The sequence below is a fragment of the Manduca sexta genome, chromosome 11 (assembly GCF_014839805.1).
Source record: "Manduca sexta isolate Smith_Timp_Sample1 chromosome 11, JHU_Msex_v1.0, whole genome shotgun sequence".
NCBI classification, from domain to species: domain Eukaryota; kingdom Metazoa; phylum Arthropoda; class Insecta; order Lepidoptera; family Sphingidae; genus Manduca; species Manduca sexta.
In genome coordinates, this window is record NC_051125.1 from 2614065 (window position 1) to 2636757 (window position 22693).

Below are 22693 nucleotides of genomic sequence, written 5' to 3' on the forward strand. Positions count from 1 at the left end.
TTTATTTAGAGTTAAGTGTCTTTTCATCTTATGTCCATGTCATAAACTATTAAAACTGTATAATGCATAGTATAAAGACACTTGATTAAACCCTGTTCGTTCATTTTAAGTTGTTTTGTTACTATGGAGCCTTTATTCAAATCAATGTAATCGTTGAATTACAGTAACCACTAGTATTTTTTGATGATGTATTAATTATCCATAAATTGTATATTAATAAATACATATCTACTAATAGCTCTATAATGGAAGCTCCTTCAGAGTAGTTAAGGTTGATTCGCGGTTGTTAAGCCTTGGATTATGCTTGAAGCCATCGGAAGTGTAATGATGCTATTTAATAAACATATCGTCTTTATAATCAGTATCGTATTTAATTCCAATAAGTAGTATTGTTTATAGAAAATTATAACTTAAAAAGCGCGTCATCATTTTTTTGCTTACAATGTGGTAAACATTTAAATTGATAGAATGTGCAACTAATCTATACTTATAATAAATCTGTAGAGAGGTCAATTCTGTACATGAAATATATTTCCAAAATAACTATCAGGGGGTGATTAGGGATCGATACTGATGCCAAAAATGCAATTAGTAAAATTTTTGTCTGTCTGTCTGTCTGTCTGTATAACCGTTATAGAAACAAAAACTACTCGACGGATTTTAGCGAAACTTGGTACAATTATTTGTCATACTCCTGTGCTGGTTATAGTATACTTTTCATCACGCTACAATTAATAGGAGCAGAGCAGTGAAGGGAAATGTTGGGAAAACGGGAGAAGTTACTCCATTTTTTAAGCTTTCGTCGCGTGTGCAACCTTAATGGTTAAAGCTACGCAGAAATCATGTATGACGGAAATGTTCTCCTTAAAATTATGTAAAAAATATCTTACGTTTATAACACTCTCAGTCATCCCTAATTAAAATAGTTAACATTATTAAATATTCCATAAAAAAGAATCATAGAAATCGGTATAGAAACACCAAAGTTATACATGAAATACGCTAATAATAAGCCATCACGCGTGAATACTGAATCATGCTATAAGCTTCCTTCGATTTCACCAGGATCCCATCATCAGACCTTGACCGGACAATCGGACCACCTGCATACCACCATACATTAAAAAAACATCCCGACAAATTGAGCACCTCCTCCATTTTTGAAGTCCGAAATCCACGCGGGCGAAGCTGCGAGCGAAAGCTAGTTAATAAATATTTTAAGACCAATATTTTTTGTAATGTGGGCTTCCACCAATCAAGTAATTAGTAACGAATCCAAAAAAAAGATAAACCTATAAAACTGTGTTATAAGTTACAACGAATACAGTAAAAGAAACAAAGATAGCATAAAATTACGATTTACTGGATTTACGACTGTAAGCATTATCCATGACATAATGCACACGTAATTAAAACAATAACATCTGTTTAATGTGTTTGGTCTAAATGCCCAATTGTGTGTGGTCATCGAAGTATCACTTGCGGCTGTAAATTATGGCAATTGAACTTCTTTATTGCCTTATGCAATAGAGACGATTGTAGTTTGTCTATCTCGAGATAAATTTAATCTATCGTCAACCTCAGCTTTGCTTGTTAGTGTGGTAATTTTTTATTCTTTATCTTGTCTTTCTTTTGTATCAACAATCCCTTCTGTAATTTTAGGTATTTGTTTTGTGAAATTGGCAGTCATTACTACTGCATATCTTTGTGTATTTACATTATCTTATATTATTATGGATTTTTTTATGAATATAATTGAATAAACATTCATGTTCGTTAATGTTAATGGTATTATTAATTTTTATTTTATTGTGCATTATGTAAAAATAATCCAAGGCAAACAGAACATTATGTGATTTTTTAAAAAATTCTGTGGATCCTGTATTATCGTACATCGTTGTAATTAACTACATTATGAGTTATCTATGAATTTGAGTTACATATATTTATTTACTAATGGTTCTATAGAAATCTCATCCTTATTTTGAAGATGTTGGCAAGAAGATGTTACTTGAAAAGTCTGGAAAGATATTCATTTCATGGTCTGAGATTGTCACAAAGCTTTTATTAACAATATTCCTTAATGTTCGAATGCAAAGTGGACTACATTATTTACGCACCCAAAATTTCAAACCCTATAACGTAAAAGTATCCAACAACTTAATTAAATGTAAATAAATCAACTAAAGTGCAATTAAGTTGATTGTTAATTGTGTATAATATGAATCGTGATAAGGCGCAAGGTCTTGTTCCACTACACCAGGATGCTTCATTAAGATCTGTTGATAGATTCCACAGCGCGAAAGTGTACGGCATTGAGAACTATAATTGATGCGAAGGTTTGCATTGCGCAGATTCATGTAAGATAGATGAGTATCCAAGAAATAGTAGAATTTAATGATTGAATTGATTTATTTATAATTGCTTTCTTGGTTGTTAATAGGCTTTCTAATACTGCAACAATTATATGCGATGCAGTTATTCTTAGCGCCTGTTTTATGACTTCTGGGGTAAGCTACTCGTCGAGCATAATTGGAAATAAATTGTAATCAGATCTTTACTGTACATTAGCTGTTTTATCTCGTTATTGCGTAGATAAAGTGTATTGTAGCATTGCGAAACAGGATCTTATAGTTTTAGTTTGTAATTCAATATTTTTAAATCGCCCCATTTATTCGGTATGTTGATTAACCCAGTAATCGTTAAGCACTAAGTTAGTTCGAACAGATAATTGGGAGACTCGTTCAGTTGATATCGTGTTATAATAAATTTTCTTCGTAATGTCTCTCTGAGTACACGTTAGTTTTATCGCCAGTTTACGTTCAAATCGAAGGACTTGCAAATAAATCTAATACTTTATGGTGGATAAACAAATTGATTCCATCTAATGCACATCCTATAGTAAATCTTTTATTAATAATATACGTCGTTCCAGCCTACTTTATGATAAGCGCTAAAATTGGACTTAAACCGTAATGACTTTATTATTTTGCAATTACTTATAACATTTTTAAAGCTGCTTGAAGCTATTACAATTATTAGTAGTATTTGCCTTATATCTATTGCTTCGAGTTGAAACATTACTGGTTCAAGAACTATCCATTTCTAATCTTATTTATCATTATCGCAGTAGTTTTATGTCCGATATTCGAGAGTGTATAAACTAGTCCATTTACTATTGATAGCTTTCCGCCTTTCTTTTAAATGAGGTGGCGAAGGAAAAATGTATATCGCGACAATTGTACCGACATTTTCACAATTGTTACCGTTCGAAACATATTGTCGACAGTAGATTTAGAACAAACGAGCTGATTGCCTGATGATGCGTAAAACATCCTATTCATGGTTTTATCTCACATTGTGAAATGCGTTTATAATTTTATAGTTCTTGATCGGGATCATCGGCCCCAAGATTGTTCTATTGGCATTTACCTCGATAGCCGAATCCGAGCCAATCGTTTTTAGAAACTTTTCCAACTATGCGCCATGAATTGTTTGTTTGAAAGATGATATGAAACTTTGAGTAACGACTTACGTTGTAGTTTTAGTTCTTGTTGAGTTTTATTTTCCTGAATTATCACCGCTCTGCATCAGAAATGAAGGATGTATCAGATAGCTGTAGTAACTGTAGCTTATAGGGTGATTTTGGAAAGATATCTACCATTTAGGTACAAATAAATTAATTTCTGCTTGTAATTTGCTTGTAGTGGATTTGGCATGCGTTATGTATTTAAGAATAGATAAAAATTACAAGAAATATTTTACGCACAGTATTAATGTTTGCTATTGAAAGTACGATTTTAATGGATAAAATGGAATTTGATATAAGGTTGTTGTACAAGTCAGAGAATTTATCACGTTCGAGCTTCTAAGCCTTAGGACCTAGGTGATTGTCAGATAACTAACTTAATAGGACACGACATCAATCACAATTTGTGTCTAGTACATATCACAGGAAAATTATACACTTTGGTATTCGATACCTTTGGTTTGTGTATAAATTTGAATCATTTATTAATTATTAAGTGATCAAATCATTTTATATGTATCCAAAACATATGTGCTTACGTTTAATACGCCATCCAGGCAAAGGAACGTTACCAAATAGGCTAGCGTATTTTTGTGACGGAGTAACAAAGGATAGTTTTTGTTCCGGGAATATTAAAAGTCCTCCGGGTGCAAATATACGAGACACGCAAAACCGGTGGAAACAATAGCTCATAGTTCGTATTCACGAAGGCCATATGCTGGTATGTATCTTGGTGAAATGATTGTACCAACTTACAATTGCGTTCATATTTACATATATTTCAAATTCGTTCAGTATAAAGTTTCTTTAGTGCTATCGGATAGTCATAAAGAAATATAGAAATAATATGAAAGTTAATTATAGACCTATAAATAACTATGGTTTAACATCGTTAGCTTATATTCTTTCACTAATAGACTATATCACATAATGAAGCTGTTAATGCTTTTTTCTAAGGTACACCTCGTCTGTGTACTGCATTCTGAATGTTGTAGCTCCATCCCGCTCCTGATATATCATCTAGAAGTTATGTACAATAACCGATTCCGTTTGCCACATATACTAAAGCGTGCAAAACAATGTATTTATAGTTATGCAAGCATGTTTAGGGCCATTACAGCGATCGATAAATGAAAGCCACCTGCGGGACTGGCCGCGGACAGCGGGCGTGTCAAATTGAAAGTTTACTGTTGCCTGTTTGCATTGATGTATCGGACCTCGTTACAGATGTAGCCGAATAAGTACCTTGACACGATGATGGTGTTAGAGGTATGGAGATAAGGGTCATTTTTCATCGTGTATGAGAATTTACTTCGCGTGGTAATTTTTATTTTGTTGTAGTTTTTTTAGACTGTTAAATGATGTGTTGTGGTCTTAATTTTGGTATCTAATAAAATAGTTTCTTAATGTACCGGTGTTCATTCAAATCAACGCGGTAAAAAATTCTCAGTGGCGATGTCGTGGAACTAGGCGCGTTGCGAGAATTTATGGTTAATTTTGCATAGAATCAATTTTAATGTTATGGATTTTTTGTTACACCAAAACAATTCGGCGTGCTAATGGATTTGGTTAAAGATTGCGTTGCAAAAATCTTGAATACAAAGTAAGGCATCTATTTTGAATTTGGTTTCATGTTTTTACAATGCAATATCCCGCAATGTAACTAAAAAAATAATATTCAGCGTGAAAATTTTAGATACAGCAATCTATTTAGTAAAGATGCTTGGTTGGTTTAAGGCGAATTTCTTCAGAGGCTTATTGATGTTTCCTCAGACCGTATCTTTTCTTATCATTAACGGTTATTGGAAAATTAATCACAAAGCCATTTTTCAAAAATTATATATGTCAATAAAAAACCTGGTCATACTGTATCCTGTTTTACATCAACGTAGGCGTCTGTTTAGTTCCAATCGTTTGATGTTTGATGGTATGTAGAACATTGTCCTAAAACATCTGTCGTATGCGTGTCTAATGTCACGATTGACCTTTACCGTTGCATACCATTGAGTATTAATTACACCGTCAGTAATTGGGTGTTTCACTCGAACTTTTCGTGTTCGACATAATATTGCGTAGCTTTGTAGCGTTGCGTTACTTTAGGGTTTTCGTAGATCTTTCCCAGTTTTTAAGTCTACTAGTGATTGTTTGTTATGTTTTCGAGTAAAGTATTATTTCAATCAATAGTTAAATGCAATTTGTTGTATGTATCCTTGCGCTATATACCAATTCACCCAAACCTTTGGGATTTTAAGTTTTTGTCAAAAGCAGGTATTCTCTATGGTCACGGAAGCATGTTGCAACGCTTTTTGACGCAAATGTCCCTACCGTTGCGAGACATGGACGCTCAGTGGCTTGTGAAATTGTTCCCAGATGCAATTTGTGTGTGATGTTTTGAAACGTAAGTGCGTTCCGGTGTAGGGTCGGGTACATGCGAGAAAATGTTTTGTAAGTTCGCGTGATGGGTTGTGATGTGCAAGTTGATACATTTGTAGGTCGCTAGTTATGTTATGGTAAGTTTCTGTTGATTCCTGTTTTCAAAATTTCTTTGAATGACTAATAATATTGTATATGGTATACTTTTCATTAAAAGATGCACAAGGCAACACTTAAATATTGATTGTGTTGTAACTTTGGTTATTTTTCACTTAGTTATAATAGTTGTACTTGAATTTTATGGTTCAAATCACCTTTGTCATGGTGCTGACGATGTGCATTCCAAAACCTCTTTTTATATAACTAAATGAGTTTATCGACTGGGAGCATGGTGTGTCGCACGCAACAACCCAGCGTGATGACGCGAGGCGTTCGCTCGTGCGTGACATTGTCGACTCGCAGTCGCAACACTCTCGATGTCGCTGAAGACATGCGTGTTCCGGACTGTGCTCTCTGTCAAATTGGTTGGTTTTATAATTGTCTGTTATATATACTAATTAGCAATGGAATAGTTTATTTAAATTTGAAAAGGCTTTTGTTCTAATTATATGATCAAAAACTATTCTTAGTTATGTATTAATTATTCTTTATTATTTATTATTATGTATTAGAATCACAATTTTTGATTAGTTCTTCGATTGTGTTGGTTTTACAGTGGTCAATACACGAAAATTTCATGAATTAATTTTTTTAACAATTCTCAGTTTACTGGGAAAAAGGAATAAAAAATCTAAACTCGTGACATCCAAAAGCCGATCAAACTATTCACAACAGTGTACGCTATTCATAAAACTATAAAACAAAAATGATCGCCGAATAATGCCTATTGTCGATCAGCAAGATCATATATTAATTTAGTGTTTATTGTGATTTAGTCTCATTGTCCATCGTTGTGTAATGCCATGATGAAACAGATTACCCGCCCGCCGGGACTTACGCAGTGAAAGTTTTATTGTTCGCATGTAATTATTGTTTATGAGTAAGCCGATTGACAAATGGGTTGGTCCTAAATTAACACTTAGTATAAATTGGTTTCGTGAGTCGTTATTGCATGGGGACTATGTGAGTAATTTGAATGATTTTAGAATGCGGATATATTGCTAACGATGTAGTGATTTTAGGTAATGAGTTTGAAAGAAATTTTCGAATTTACTGTCAGCACTTCGAAGATAATACATTATCACATAATTCTTTTTTCCTTAAAATTAATATCGTGCTATTCTTCTGCTTTTCTTCAAGTGCCTCTTCACTGTTAATATCGTGCTGTTAATGGGCCTAATAATATTCTAAAGTTGGTAAACATTGTATTGGATTGTTTGCATTTACAATTCTCCACTATTTTGATACGATAAGGGTTGAAACTTGAACACATCTTTGCAAAACAATAATCCATTGTCTTAGCCTTGCCCTAAATTATTGGAGGTAGTATTTCAACACTAACGTCCAGTTATGGGCAATACATTAATTAACGCTTCACTTAACCAGTAACCTTCTGTCCGCTAATGTATGTTTTTAACTTTAATGCTATAGTTAAGTTTGTAACTAAGCCGTTAAGTAGATAACAAGTGCGGGCTCGTTTGTAACGGTTTAATAATATGTGTTTATTCGTAGTTGTGTTATTAGTGCGTTAACTATGGATTGATTAACGTGTTGGACACCGAAAATAGTGAGTCCAGTTGTTCTAAACATCTTATAAGCTTATAAGAAACTTTGTTCACAAAATGTTACGAGTTTTAGTACTGGACTTGGTTCACTAGTGATTTTTATGAACAATTTACTTTTTACGGACGCTTTGATATCACCTGTAATTAGTGTTATGTGTATCATTATTACCATATTAACTTGTGGAATAGTTTTCACTTGTAGAACTATGATTTTATTTGTCAATGTTTGTTTGTATCTCTGTATTTGAGTATCGCTTTCTTAATCACTCTCGTTTAAGATTTTTTCGATCTGCCTTCATTATAATGATTTCTGAAACCTGCGGAATCATCTCTTGTGTGTTAGTTTCGCAAAATCTACCTTTCAAAAACCTACATATAATTATGAGGAAACACCATGTAAGACATGAAACCTCCACTTATTGTTAGGTTGCACACGGCGTTTCCTCTGAGTTGGGACAGAGCGACGAAAAACAATATCGCAACGTGACGTGATAAGAGACCGTAACAGCTCAAATCAATTATGCACCGTCATTAACTCATGCACCGAGTAACACTATGCAATCTGCATTGTCCAGGCCTTTCTGGACCGGTACGGTTACGGCGAACTGCGTGGTTTGCGTTTCAGACGAGTTTGTTTGCAATTACGTATAAATTAGTGCGGAAAAAAACAGACGTGACTCGCGTGATTAGCGTTTCAGTTTTCGTTTGTCATTTGGCAACGGGGTCGATGAAAATGTGGTAGCGACTAGAGTGGTTTGCGTTTTAATTCTCATGTAACCGTTTACAAATTGGTTGTTGCTTTTTTCTAACACGAATTCCTTTGTGTAACTGAAAAAACTTACATTGTTTTGGCAATTAAAGTTACAAATTCACAATATGTTTCGTTGTTTGATTTGTTTATAACATTTTGTTACCACTATGTAAGACTATGTAATATTAACAGTTATTATTTACGATTGTTGTTTAAACTGCACAGTGAATATTCAACATGATCTTCGAGACTGCGTTTAGCATTGGCAGCTTTTTTCCTGTTAGTGTCTATTTTGCTTTCCATGTTCTAACCCTCAGCCACACTTATTTTCTCCTAAAACCTTGTATTATGAACTACGAGATTACTAAGTAATAATACAATTGTACGAACTTTATCATTCTGTTTTCTGACGTGCGTAACGTTTCTCATAACGCTACTAAGTTTCATCCTCATTGTAATTCACCTGACGAAAAACAGTTCACTTTCTATTCCTATGTTGGGACTATTGTTTTATAGTTTGCCGACAATCATTCAACGATCGGCTTTCCACTGATGACACAATTGCTGGCTTGATATAGGAAGATGACTCATCAGTCGAAATTACTGAGTCTATAGCAGTTGTATAAGATTGTAAGTTAAAGAAAAGATGATATGATAACAAAAATAAAACATCGCCAATTCGAAAGGGGCCAGCTGGATGCATACATTATCGTTTAATACTATCCAAATTTGCATAACAATATCTTACTTTCTGTTGAGCGTTTTGTTCTTTGCCTGATGTTGAGCATGATTCATATTTTCTGATCCAACAAGTCTGTGCATTTTAATGTTTTAAAGAAGTTTGTTTCTTGTATTAAAATCTCTGTGTCCTTTGCTAAAGACAGCGTCAACAAATTTAAATCGTTAACGCACATTTGTATTCCGTTATAGTATGTTTGTTATCGTATTGTTTACAATCTGATATTAAATGCCGTTTAAATTATACTGCTCAACAATGGAAGCGAATGCCGCTGCGCGAGCTTTTTCTTAGAACTATTTGCTTTGATACAATGCAGCCTGTCTCCTTGAAGGAAAATGTATATACCTTAGCATTTTGTTACTGTTGTATCAAATGTCTTTTAATAGTTTTTACACAGTTGGCATTTAATTACGTTTCGGTTGTACCTTATTTTCGGGGGTATATTATTTGGATATTTTATCTCTATCTTGTGCCACAGTTTTGTTGTTAATGCTAATGCTTAGTTGGCGTTTTTTTTACCTGACTATACGTTTGTTAGCATGGCAGAGTCGGCTTATACAAACACATCGGACTTTCGGGTGAGTGCTTACCCTTGAGTAGTTGTATTTGGTGTTATGAACAAATTTATACTACCAATTGTCTTATGAGAAATTAAATGTTACGTGTGCAGAAAATAATCCGTAACTGATCTAGAATGCTGTATTACATATCAATCTTGTAAACGAGGCGTGTTTTATTCACAGAACCGTACGCAGGCTTGCATCGGCACAAGAAAGGTTAATTTCACGTATTTGCCAACACAAACATTGGTTTCGTTGCAACGTTTCGAAACAAGCCGAGTTTCGAGTTTAGAAACAATTTTAAATTTAAAGGAAAATTGCCCGAGCGAAATGAACCATTAAATATGGTTTATTGTCAAAAGCCCGTTAAATCGAATCGCCTTGACTGGTTTTTATGTCTATCATAAATTCTGTTAATTAAGCAATGTTTACAGGTAAGCCTATGATGTATTGCTTTTGATGTATGCTAACCGTGAAGTAGAATTTTACTAGGGCTAGGGTTGTAGTTTACGGAATTACTTGCGCGCTTCTAGTGGATTTATGTTATTTTCATCAGGTTGCGAATTAATAATGTTAACGCAAATGGCTGTGTACATCGGTTCGGTTAACTTTTAGTTTCTTCATCAACCGAAAAGCATTAAACGTTGAGTTCGATAAATCTACTCTATATTTTAGCAAATATCGTAATTTATAGTTTCTCAAATTTAATGATGGACTTCAGATAATTAACTATGTGTGTCAGTTATTCTATTACGCCATAGCGTAATGAATACGATGTTAAGACATATCTTTCCATCTTATTCCAGGATCTAAAAACAGAAGAAGATAAATTAGTATCACCAAGAACAAAAATTATCATAGCCTGCATTCTACACCGAAGTTTCGGCTTCAATGCCTAAAGCCTAATCTTGAATACATTCATACTCCTTTTGGCCGTGGTGTAGTTTTATCTTATTACTATTTGGCACGTGTAGTTGAATAAAAATTAATGGATATTCAAAGACAGCGTCCGTAATGTTTTCCTTTCATTATAGTATTGTGTACACTCCGTTGACCTCAACACGTCAGGTCAATTGAATTGACAGATCGACCTCAGCATTAAGTGCTGCTCATCGTTACTTACAATCTTTACTAGCAGTGGAATTAAATTGATATGTGTTATAAGTACGATTGATGTTTAATTATTACAATCTACGATATTGGTAATTAAGGTTATATTGTAGAGTATTTTGTGTTTTAAAATGTATATATTATTCTTTTATTGAAGACCGGTCCAAGGTGGTAACGAAGGAATGATTTTGTTTGTCCAAATTGTACAATAATGATTATCAATAACGAATCTATCATTGCTTAGTGTTTGTTTTGAAATTATATAAACTTTTTGTAAATAGTCGCGTATTTATCGTTTGTCTCCAGATGGATTATTTTGGAATACATTTTGAATAATTGTTTAGATTCGTCTGTGACTTTATAAGAGCAAGTCAGAAACCAATGACATTATTGTCATCCATAAGACATCTTACATTATCATACATTATACACTTATCATACAATGAAAGCTCTGGGTTGATTTCAAGAAAACCTTACACTCACAGCCGAAGAATCTCCACCGCATTGTCGTTGACAATTCTTCCCAAATGTTTACTGAAGTAAATACAATAAAAAATACCATAGTAAGTACAATATTTACAAATGGAACATACAAACATTCCTCCATACATATAAACACAGTTTCATGAAAATAATGACGATATAACATAAGTTTACGAAGGGAAATTCCTCGAAGACATCGTGACGTGTTCTGAAAATAAAATACTGACGTTAGTTAACGGTTCAGCGCACACGTCGAACGGGACAAAAAGTTGTAAATAACACTTTTTATGACGATTTGAAGGTGTAACGTCCGCCGTGACTCCTGGCATCATGAAAAAATTGTTAGAGCTTGCTGTACTCAAAAATAAATGGTTATGTTTGCGTGAATAGTACATTACATCAGACTTGGAATATAACTAGTAAGTTATATTTTAATAAGTTCTTTTTTTACTTTTATATTTATAAAATCAAAAATATTTTCATTTTAATGATACCATCGCTCGGCACAGCACTTGAATGATCCTTTTAAGATCAATTTTGTATCATCATGATGCTGCTAACGCCGTGTAAGTGGTGCAAGAAAGTCAATCAACAGCATGTTCATAGGCAGCGGTGATCATTTACCATCAGATGAACTGCATGCTCGTTTGCTCCCAATAAAAAAACGCTCTGTTGACGGAGTACACCTTTGGTATATACCTATATAATGTAGTATAGAAATATTTATAAAGGAGCCGAGGGTAGTGCCTCCCGGCCTGTTCTCAATCTACCGTCCCAATAAATATGAGTCTTGTTTTACTTGAATTTCATCGCGCTTCGTCCTACACAATATCTTGTGAAGATAATATTATATATACCAACCTTAAAAGATGTTGGGCTAAATAGTTCAAGTTCGATAGATTGTTTTTATATTAATTTATTTAAAGGCTAACACAGATGTTTTGCTACCATCATTTGGAGAGTTATGCAACGTAAGATAATTAAAAATCACCGACCGGTTTATAAGTGCTATATAAATCCTTACCATTGTGAATACTTTGTTACATAAACGTCTAACAAAACAGGTACAAACGAACGGGTAGGAATACTTGAATAATACCGGCTTTTATTTTCCGACATTGATGCATATATATAAGTTGAATGCCAAAATTTATATTTCCTGTTCCAAAAATCCCATATTTTATTAAGATTTATAGTAAGTGTTTTTACTTGCTTTGGTTTATTGCCTAAAACTAAACAAGATTTAGTGGATGTTTAATAGTGATTCACCATTTTTACTTAAATATAGGTATTGGTCGCAAACATTGAAGGCAATGTGATGAATAAACGCTGTGACCATTGTTATGTTCCGTGCATTGAATACATTCTCGTAGAATACAACCTCAATAGCGAATAACAATTTCTGGACATCAACAAGGATATGAGAATCTATGCTACAGCGATCGATGCCAGAACAAGTAAATAATTATCATAGTGCATTATATTGTTTTGCTGTAAGCTATGATCGACATATTCATCGCGTCGTACCCCATTTTGGCAGATTGTTTTACTGTTGCTTCACACCTCACTGAAGGGACCAAGTATATGTATACTGGCAATCTGTTGGTTAGCTTAATGATGCTTGATATTTACCTTAATAGGTTAGGTCTAAGTAACTTGCGCCGCATTGGTAGCATTATTTCCGTAGATACTTCCTCCACAACCCTTTCTAATGTCGTTAATGATCCATTGTCAATTAATCAGCCGTATCGATATATCATCTAATCGAGTAATTAGTTACGCGTCGCGGCGTAACATGGCATACGAGAGGTTACGTAGATCGGAAGTGCGAGCCGGACTTGTCGATAAAACGTCCGTTACATCACTGGCCGGGGCGACCTCGATTATGTATTATGCAATAGATAATAAACATACCGAAGTGTTGTGCCTTGGCACTATCGAGAATGCGCATTGTGCAGGTTAATGTTAATATTTATTGTAGGCTTTTTGGAATAGTTCCACTTCGATGGTTCGCTACCTCTCTTGCACATGGATGTGTCGATTATTGGATCATGTGTCAGATCATCCATTTATTTACAAAGGTAGATAAAAATGCAGATGCATGCTGTATCACCCATACTTGCCGTATCAATCTGTTCTCGGACAATTGAATTGTTTTGTTTTTCCAATCGACAAATACTTAGCAATTTTAACTGTCTGACCTGGATAATTACTTCAATATCTAACAGGTTTCAAGGCTAAGTAATGTAACTAGACTAAAATATACAAATAATATTTAATTTCGATTGCAATATGACTTTTAATTATGGGTTAAATACTTCAAGCTTTATTTAAAATAAAAAATATATATATTGTAATCAAACAATAAGAGCACACAAACCTCTCACACCATACTGCATACCTAATACCGACTTTCCAGCGTACTACAATAAAACGGCAGGTAATCGATCGGTCGCACCGGATCATTGTATATTTTCTAACTTTCGAACCAATCGGAGCTCACCTAATGACCTTTGGACAAAAGAAACTTGCAATAAAAGTAATAAAACACCGCCGCTGACATCCAATATGGGGGTCAAGTGGCTTGTGCGCCTATAGGGTTAAGTGACGATCGTAGCGTCCACAGAAACATTCGATAGTTTGGATCGGCAGATTTTTTTTGCTGATATTACAAAGTAACTTCTAGCATGGAATGCTCAATTTCATATCAAAATGAGATAATGAAAATATGTAACCTTTTTTGGAAGTTTGGTGCAATTTTACAATATTAGGGCGTACGATTTTTGTTGAATGTCCTCGCTTTTGGAGTGTAATTTAATGTACAGTTGGAAAATAAAGGACTGAAAATCATTTTTCTGATTTATTTAAACATACAATATGTTCAAGATTAAGCCTTATTCACCATGTTGGTTCAATGTGAATGGGTAATCAAATAACTGAATAACCAAATGCATAATAATAGAACGATTGTCATTATATGTAACACGACTTGCAAATAACCTGTTGAGATTATACAACATTAGCATAATAGGACTGAATTGACGATTATGGCATTATTAAAGGTAGGTGAGAGGGTGTGGGATAATTATTGTGCCTGAATATCAAACATGGTGCGTACGGCGCGGCGTTGCGGATCAAAAAAGCCATAATAATAGCTTGGTACAGAGTCAGGGCAACACGTTACTTACCTTTAAATCTATTGCAGACACTAAACAATCCCTGGATAAAGCTCGCTTATCCAATTGTATCTAGTTATAATAAATAATAATACCAGCTCTTGGACATGGGGATTTTCTATTGCTGAGAGGATTTAGGCTTTAGTCCACCACGCTGGTCTAGTGCGGGTTGGTAGACTTCATATACCTATGAAATTCTTATGGACAATTACTTAGGTTTGCGTGTTATCTCACAATGTATTCCTTCACCCTTAAAGAATGAGATATTTCACAAAGTATACACACATAACTTCAGAAAAAATTTATGTGTGTACCCTCGGGTTTAGAACCTCCGGACTGTTGTCCCTCCAGTCCGTTTCACTCCCAATTAGGTTATCGTCACCGTGTCTGGTAACTGGGTAAAATAGACTCAAATGTGGTAAGGACAATAAATTATCAATACCCATTACGTAAGATTGTCTTTGCCAAAACTGTTCACATGCCAAACATTTCAAAGCCAAATTGCTTCATCGTATTACTTGCGAATCACTTATGTATTATATTCCTTGTTTTAAGCTTTGGTTTTATGGCTAATTTGGCCTGATTTCCAGGCATTGTGTGGGGTGGAATGAGTTTATCGGCATTATATTGCTTTGTTTTATTGTTCTGGTGATTGTTGTAAGGAAGTGTGATTGTGTTTAGCTGGTTTACTTTTTCTGTGTCAATTAAGTTGCTATATATTTTTTTCTTACTCGTAATGTTACATGCAATACCATGATATTAGACTACGTGAAAAATTATTAGATAATTATTATATATGAGATATTGTTAGCAACTAAGAGTCATTTTGACTCATAGTGGCCAAGAAAAGAAAGATCACCGGACCATGATATCTTGGCTTTAAAATAATTCTTTCTGAGGAAATAATACAGTCTTATCTCTTTATTTTAGTACTTCTATATTATGTTCTAAAAGACTATAATTATAATATACCAGTGTTTCTACTATTGTAGTTTCAAATGGTTGGATCAATAGAAATGTTTGATTATAAAATTTTATATTGTATGAATGGGCACGATTTCATCAGGTAATTTTAATCCAACTTGAATTGATTTGTTATGTTTCATTATAAGGTAATTTGTATGTCAGGTTTATCATCAGCATTGTTCAAAATGGATTGAAAAAGATTTCCAAGAAGCACCGCTAAGCGTAATCCTGATTATCTTCCAATTTCTGTCAAAACGTACATGATGCGATCCATCATTCAGACGACACACGTAATAAAATTTTTGACGTTTCAACACATTGCAATGAGCGAAACAACACAAAGATCCGCGATACAAATGGTATAGTCGAACGGATCGCAAACAGCGTTGTATAAATTGTGATTGGCCCGGCGACGACAGACGCCCTTATTGAAAGCAAACGATGCCATGCACCTGAATAATTCATGGCGCATGCATTGCGGACGTGCAAGCTAAAAACATCAAATATTTTATTATAAAATTGCCATACAACATTTGCATGGCAAATAATGTGATGAAGATCATGCGAGGAATCTGTAACTCGATGGGAATGTTGGTAACTACGGCAATGGTGTTGATTTTGATATACTTAAGGAAATTTCATTGAAGACATTCATTGAAGAAACAAGGAATTATTTTCTTGTCGAATTAGTTGACGGTAAAAAAAGTAAAAAAAGAGCATTAAAAAGAAAAGGTGTAGTTACAAACGGCTTTAATATTTAAACGTATCGGTTAATTGGAATGTTCAGAAGCAAAGTGGAAGAGATACAGGTATAGCGAAATGGAATGCAATAACAGTTATAATTTCCTAGGAACCGGTAAAAGTAGCATTTCACGAAACATGCAATTATTGAATATTTATTACGTTACATTACGACTCACAAATTATACTGAGCATGCAAATAATTTTATAATTATTAGGTATTTTGTATTACCGTAGTTTTTTCAACCGTTCATTAACAAATCTCCTGTTATGATCATATACTGTCGATCCCTCCTTTAACTTCCTAGCGGTGGTTGCCTTAATTGCCATGAAATTGGCGCTCCCGGCACGAAATAAGGCTCCATTTAGATAAATACGATAGGCATTATTTTTAACCATGGATTTAAAACAGACGCGTGCATTTAATAAATAAGTTTTAAAGTGTGCCCGTCGCATTTTAGTTACAGTTCATATAAGACATTCTAAATTTACAAATTATTTTATACAAACTGTCAGTATTTAATTTACACGAACAAGCAAAGTCATCAATAGTCTAGACATAATTGCATCTCGGCTCGTAAAAATTATTTTTAATCTCTCAACTAACATTCAAATGGACCGATCTAATACTCTTGGAAAAATGTAATGAGGAAGTCAAATGGCAATACATTAACATTTTATTACCGATGTTGAGTGACATAAAAATGTATTATTTGATAGTTTTAGAATATTTAATCTAATGACTGCTAGTTAAAGTGGTAGATGTTGAATAGAATTTCATAGTTAGAGAAAATGCTAGACGGATTACATTTGAGTTTAAACGCCTTTATTAGTTTAGAGTAGAAGAAACAGAAACTGGCTATGTAGTAGAAAATGGAAGTAAGATATGTTGGAACATTGTTTTTAACTGTTCAGTTGTCGACATAAATATTTTGTTAATAATGCGCGCATACTGACTCAAATTCTTTACCTTTTAATTGACCCTTAATTGTGTTTAGTCATGAAATTACAGACATTGTTTAAAGCTTTTGATGTTAAGAAATTCCCAACTTTGATGATGCGCTCAATCTAATACTATTATAATGCAAGAATTGTACACTTAAAGTGCCTTTAATCGCAAAAAAGGCTTCAAACACGCATCCATGACATCCATGAACCCTAGACCAAAATCCAATCATTGCAACTGTCAGCTAGTTCCACAAAACGCTTGCTAGTTGCCATGATTGATGCGATGTTTAACTAATAAAGGCATTAAAGTCACTCGTAATTGCTTCGAACGCAAATGTCGATGGTGTCAAGGCTTCCATACAAATCGAACCCTGTGGATTTATTAACCAAGTTAATTAGTGTTATATCAACAATTAATTTCGTACAAATTGGCTTCATCAATGTTTTCGTTGATCATGATGTAAGATTGATTTATTTTGATGCGTTTGATTAATTGGCATGTGACTTTATCTATATTGATGAGTTTTATTATAAAGAAATGTGTATTTGCGAATATGATAATTCTAGGCTTTCTTCTTGTTTTATATTTTTTGGACTAGAATATTGTTTTATTAATTATTTTATGGATTTTAGAACTGATTTTTCCTAAAAGTTTTATTTCATCTGAAAGAAGATGAAAATTACAGCGTCTTTAAATATATATATTTGACCATCAAATGTCCTACGGATGTAGTAAGCATAATATCAAAATATCTAGTTGTCTCTCAAAACCGCTAAAAGTATCTATTGTTTGACGATATCAAATTGTTTCTATTGCCATAAAATATGAAATTCTGCCACGAGTAGTGGAGATGCAATTCTCTTTTTATTGAACATCTACCATCTTATCTGTGGACACCAGTAGTTCTATTGGGTTTACTACTTTAATAATATCATCAATGTTTGAAGCCTTGATCCATTATTATCCATTTTAACTTTAAATTCATGCTACAATTATAGGTTCTTTCGTACTAAATACTACTAATTGAGTTACACGCTCCCTCTATCTCAGATCTTATCACAAATAATAACGTGAAAGGTTAAATAATAGCTTATAGTTTGATCTAGGAGCGGCACAAACTGAAATAGCTGATGATGTTAAAGATCGTTAGTGTTAGCTGTAATCTCAGTTTGAGGTCAATGTGTGCTTTGTGATTTGTCGGGTCGAAAGCTATTATGCAGGACAAGCCCTCTCGTGTCCAATTACTGCGCCTTCTGTTGTGTTAGCGTGTGGGTGGAGAATGACATGTGTTGTGTTTTAGTAGTTGGAATACATTACTGACATTAGTTTCAGTTATGAAAGAGGTTATTACATTAGTTGTATAGTCGCATAATGTATGTGTTAATATAGTATCTATACTATTATATAAAGCTGAAGAGTTTGTTTGTTTGTTTGTTTGTTTGTTTGTTTGTTTGTTTGTTTGAACGCGCTAATCTCAGGAACTAACGGTCCAAACTGAAAAATTCTTTTTGCGTTGGATAGCCCTTTGTTCGTGGAGTGCTATAGGCTATATATCATCACGCTATACCCAATAGGAGCGGGGCAGTAATGGCTAATCTCAGGAACTACCGGTCCAAACTGAAAAATTCTTTTTGCGTTGGATAGCCCTTTGTTCGTGGAGTGCTATAGGCTATATATCATCACGCTATACCCAATAGGAGCGGGGCAGTAATGGCTAATCTCAGGAACTACCGGTTTCAACTGAAAAATTCGTTTTGTGTTGGATAGCCCTTTATTTGTGGACCGCTATAAGCTATATATCATCACGCTATGACCAATAGGAGCGGAGCAGTAATGGCTAATCTCAGGAACTACCGGTCCAAACTGAAAAATTCTTTTTGCGTTGGATAGCCCTTTGTTCGTGGAGAGCTATAGGCTATATATTATCACGCTATATTCAATAGGAGCGGAGCAGTAATGGCTAATCTCAGGAACTACCGATTCGAACTGAAAAAATATTTTTGTGTTGAATAGTCCTTTGTTTGTGGAGTGCTCAAAGTTATATATCATAACGCTATGACCAATAGGAGCGGAGCAGTAATGGCTAATCTCAGGAACTACCGGTTTCAACTGAAAAATTCGTTTTGTGTTAGATAGCCCTTTATTTGTGGACCGCTATAAGCTATATATCATCACGCTATGACCAATAGGAGCGGAGCAGTAATGGCTAATCTCAGGAACTACCGGTTTGAACTGAAAAATTTTTTTGTGTTGGATAGCCCTTTGTTCCTGGAGTGCTATAGGCTATATATCATCATGCTATGACCAATAGGAGCGGAGCAGTAATGAAACATGTTGCAAAAACGGGGAAAATTATGAGTTTTGAGAGCTTCCGTTGCCTACGCTGCGTAAACGGTTAAAGTTATGCAACAATGATGTATGACGGGATTGTTTCACTTAAAAAGTTCTAAATAATATAACAAAGTCCCCCGCTGCATCTGTCTGCCTTAACGTGTTAAACTCAAAAACTACCTAACGTATTAAGATGAAATTTGGTATGGAGACAGTTTGAGACCCTGGGAAGAAGATAGGCTCCCGGGAAACTACTATTTTTATAACGGAAAACTTTAGCCTGAATTACTTTATAACGCGGGCGGAGCCGCGAGCAAAAGCTAGTCATTAATAAAGAAACATATTAATATAGTATCATTAGAAAAGTGTTTGTGAAGAAAACAAAAACACCAAGAACAAAACAGCGCATCGCTGCTGATCTTACACATATAAATTCAAAATGACTTTCTCAATCCAGTTTTCACTGTAAAATTTGCATTACCGATAACAGCGAGCCAGTTCGCGCTGGTGAAATTAAAAACACGTTAAACAACAAAAGGAGTCAAGGATATCCGAGTGGTGACTCGCGGCTCAGTGCAAACGTTCCACAAACGATCACTTTCACCTGCGCATCCTAGTGGTTTGAACGTGACGGCAATGCCGACGGCGGCACCGTGACACACAAAGGTTCACGGTCACAGCATTTCGTTGCACCTGTTGTTACACTTTTGTCGATGCCTTTTCGTCTGCTACGCGTCGCGCAAGTTGATTTTTCGTGGTTTTCTGTTTAATTGAGTGATAATTATAAAGTAGTTGAGTTGTTTTTATCCTTTTCTTCAAATTTAGGTTACATTCATTATTTATATTTACAGCTAGAATAGCCTCTACAACTTCCTTCGCTTGTGTAAAAAACAGCATATTAATTGAAACAAAGAAATTCACTTCTTCCGTGTATAATAGTATTTAAGATTGAAGGATTATTTTTTTTTGTCATGTCTTTCGATATCAAAAAACACTGACCGGAGATATGATATCGTTCTTATTGTTTTGGGAGTTTCCTTAAAACCGTATTCCCACGATATTTACCTTTAGGTTTGCAAAACTCCTAAATGTGTAGCATTTATGTGGATTTGCTTCGATCGGCATTGTGACAAACAATAACGTTGGCATTCGTCGTTGCTGCGCATATCAATCGGATTCCACTTACTGTGCGTTCAATTTGTATAAAAACATACGTTTTAAACGTCAAAGTGGAATTGTGTATCACGTTATTCCCAATACCTAAATTCACTTCGAGGTCTCTTTGTTTTGTCGACTTTTTTGCAATTACAATTTCGTCCTAACGATTCAATAATTGTTTTCTGTAAATGTTTTTGTACACTATAGTAATCCTTGTTTACTCGACTGTATGATATAGGTATCTACAGTTATAATACCAGTTGATGAATGTTGTGGTGTTGATTTGGTTTACAGCAAGATTATGCTACCACAAAAATAATTACCGCGCCCATAACGGATGATAATATTTTAAGAATAAATAGTAAATATCATATAACTTGTTAACAACATTAATTCCAAATAACATGCTCCGCCAGAATCACACATGCAATCAACAACTTAATTCTAAACCACAAACACACAGTGCCGTGGAAACATCACATTTGGCGTTTATCACGGATAGCGATCAGTTGGCAACGGTTCGCCAAATGTCGGCTGCAAAGTTCACATGAACAATGGACCCCAGCGAGGAGTGTCGAAATGTGTTTCAGTATCATGGCGTATCGTTTGATTGGCGCGCATGAATTAAAAGTAAGATAAAGATTTAGAGCGGTATTGGAGTAATGACCGTTTAATGTCAATGTTGTTAGGGTAACATGCCTAAATGAAAACACTTTGGCTAATTGTTTGCTTTGAGTTAGCGGAGTTAGGCTGCGGTTTGTTCGCAGATAAAGTTAGGTCACGTTTGTGTAATCAGTGGTAGTCATCTTGTATCAGGGGTAGCTCAATTTACAGGTCTTAGTAAGGATATTCCGCTCACAGAGACTGCTGAGCACTAATAAATAATTACGGATAAAAGACAAAGATTGATTCTCTTGCGTTATATACAATTTAATAATAGTTATCAGAAAAATGATGTCAGCAGGAATATTTTTGGCTAAACTTAAACAAATATACTCGTCAAATATATATTCAAGGATAATAATAACTTATCACCATGTTTATTACTAAAACAAAGATAAATTGCTGCAAGCGGTCAATGCAGTTTTTTGAAAACCCTGAATCATGTTATATTAGTACACAGAATTGATCCACCGTGAAATTTGCATTTTGAACATCATTGTTTTTCAAACATTACAACGTTATATTATCGCTATGATTTTCTTAACATCTTCAGAATGTGTATATTTATTTAGCACCTTTGTTTTGTCTCACTTGATGCCCGTGACATTTCCAGATACTGTATCTTATTTGCTTGCCAGCTATCTAGGCACGTTCATTACTGAGGGCCAAGTTGGTGAGATTATTACGACATAATAGCTGCTGTGAAGATGCTTCATCATTGAATTTAAACATACGAAATAATTTCTAGTGAAAAACGGTGAGGGATATTATATTTGAGATAGAGAATGTTGCTAATTTTATGAACTTAAACTTTTATGTAATAATTTTATATATACGACGACTTATTTTAGCTAAGTCATAGATTTTTCATTTTAAATTGCCTCGATAAGCTAAGTTACAAAAAAATCTAGCAATATTTTTTGTTTTGACGCACGTCCATCAAACATCATAATAATTTGACCAATTATGTCAGCTAATTTGAATATGACTGAAGTTAACGCAGAAATGTTAATTACGTTACCTTAACAAAGGTTACCGCACTAATGGAGGTGCAGTTTACGCAATGCGGTTAGATTTTTTTTTGTTTCCAGTGCCATAAACAATCCTACGTAGAGTTCACCTTAGTAGGTGTGGCTGAGGCTAAATAGTTTTGCAGGTTAAAGAATAAAAGATGTTATCGATTAGAAGAATGGTGGATGAAATACGATCAGTATTTTGTATAATGTCATCTTTCATCTCCGATGAATTCTCATTGAAATTAACCTACGTGAATCATCTTCTGCTAAGTTTGATCAAGCTATCTTCTTTATTTAATTTAATTTTAGAAGTTATCTGAAGCTTCTTTAAATATGACTCATGATTATCAATTGCTGATAGAAACCGTTCTTTATTCACTTTAACATCATAGAAAAGTCTGCTGTCATCTTAATCATTACAAAC

The 22693-nt window shown here is 34.3% G+C and overlaps 1 protein-coding gene across 4 annotated transcripts in view; it reads left to right on the plus strand.

Moving 5' to 3' along the window:
* The window catches only part of LOC115449220 (disheveled-associated activator of morphogenesis 1), a 132297-nt gene that overhangs the window by 69541 nt on the left and 40063 nt on the right, over positions 1 to 22693 (plus strand). The gene's annotated exons all lie outside the window — the stretch shown is intronic.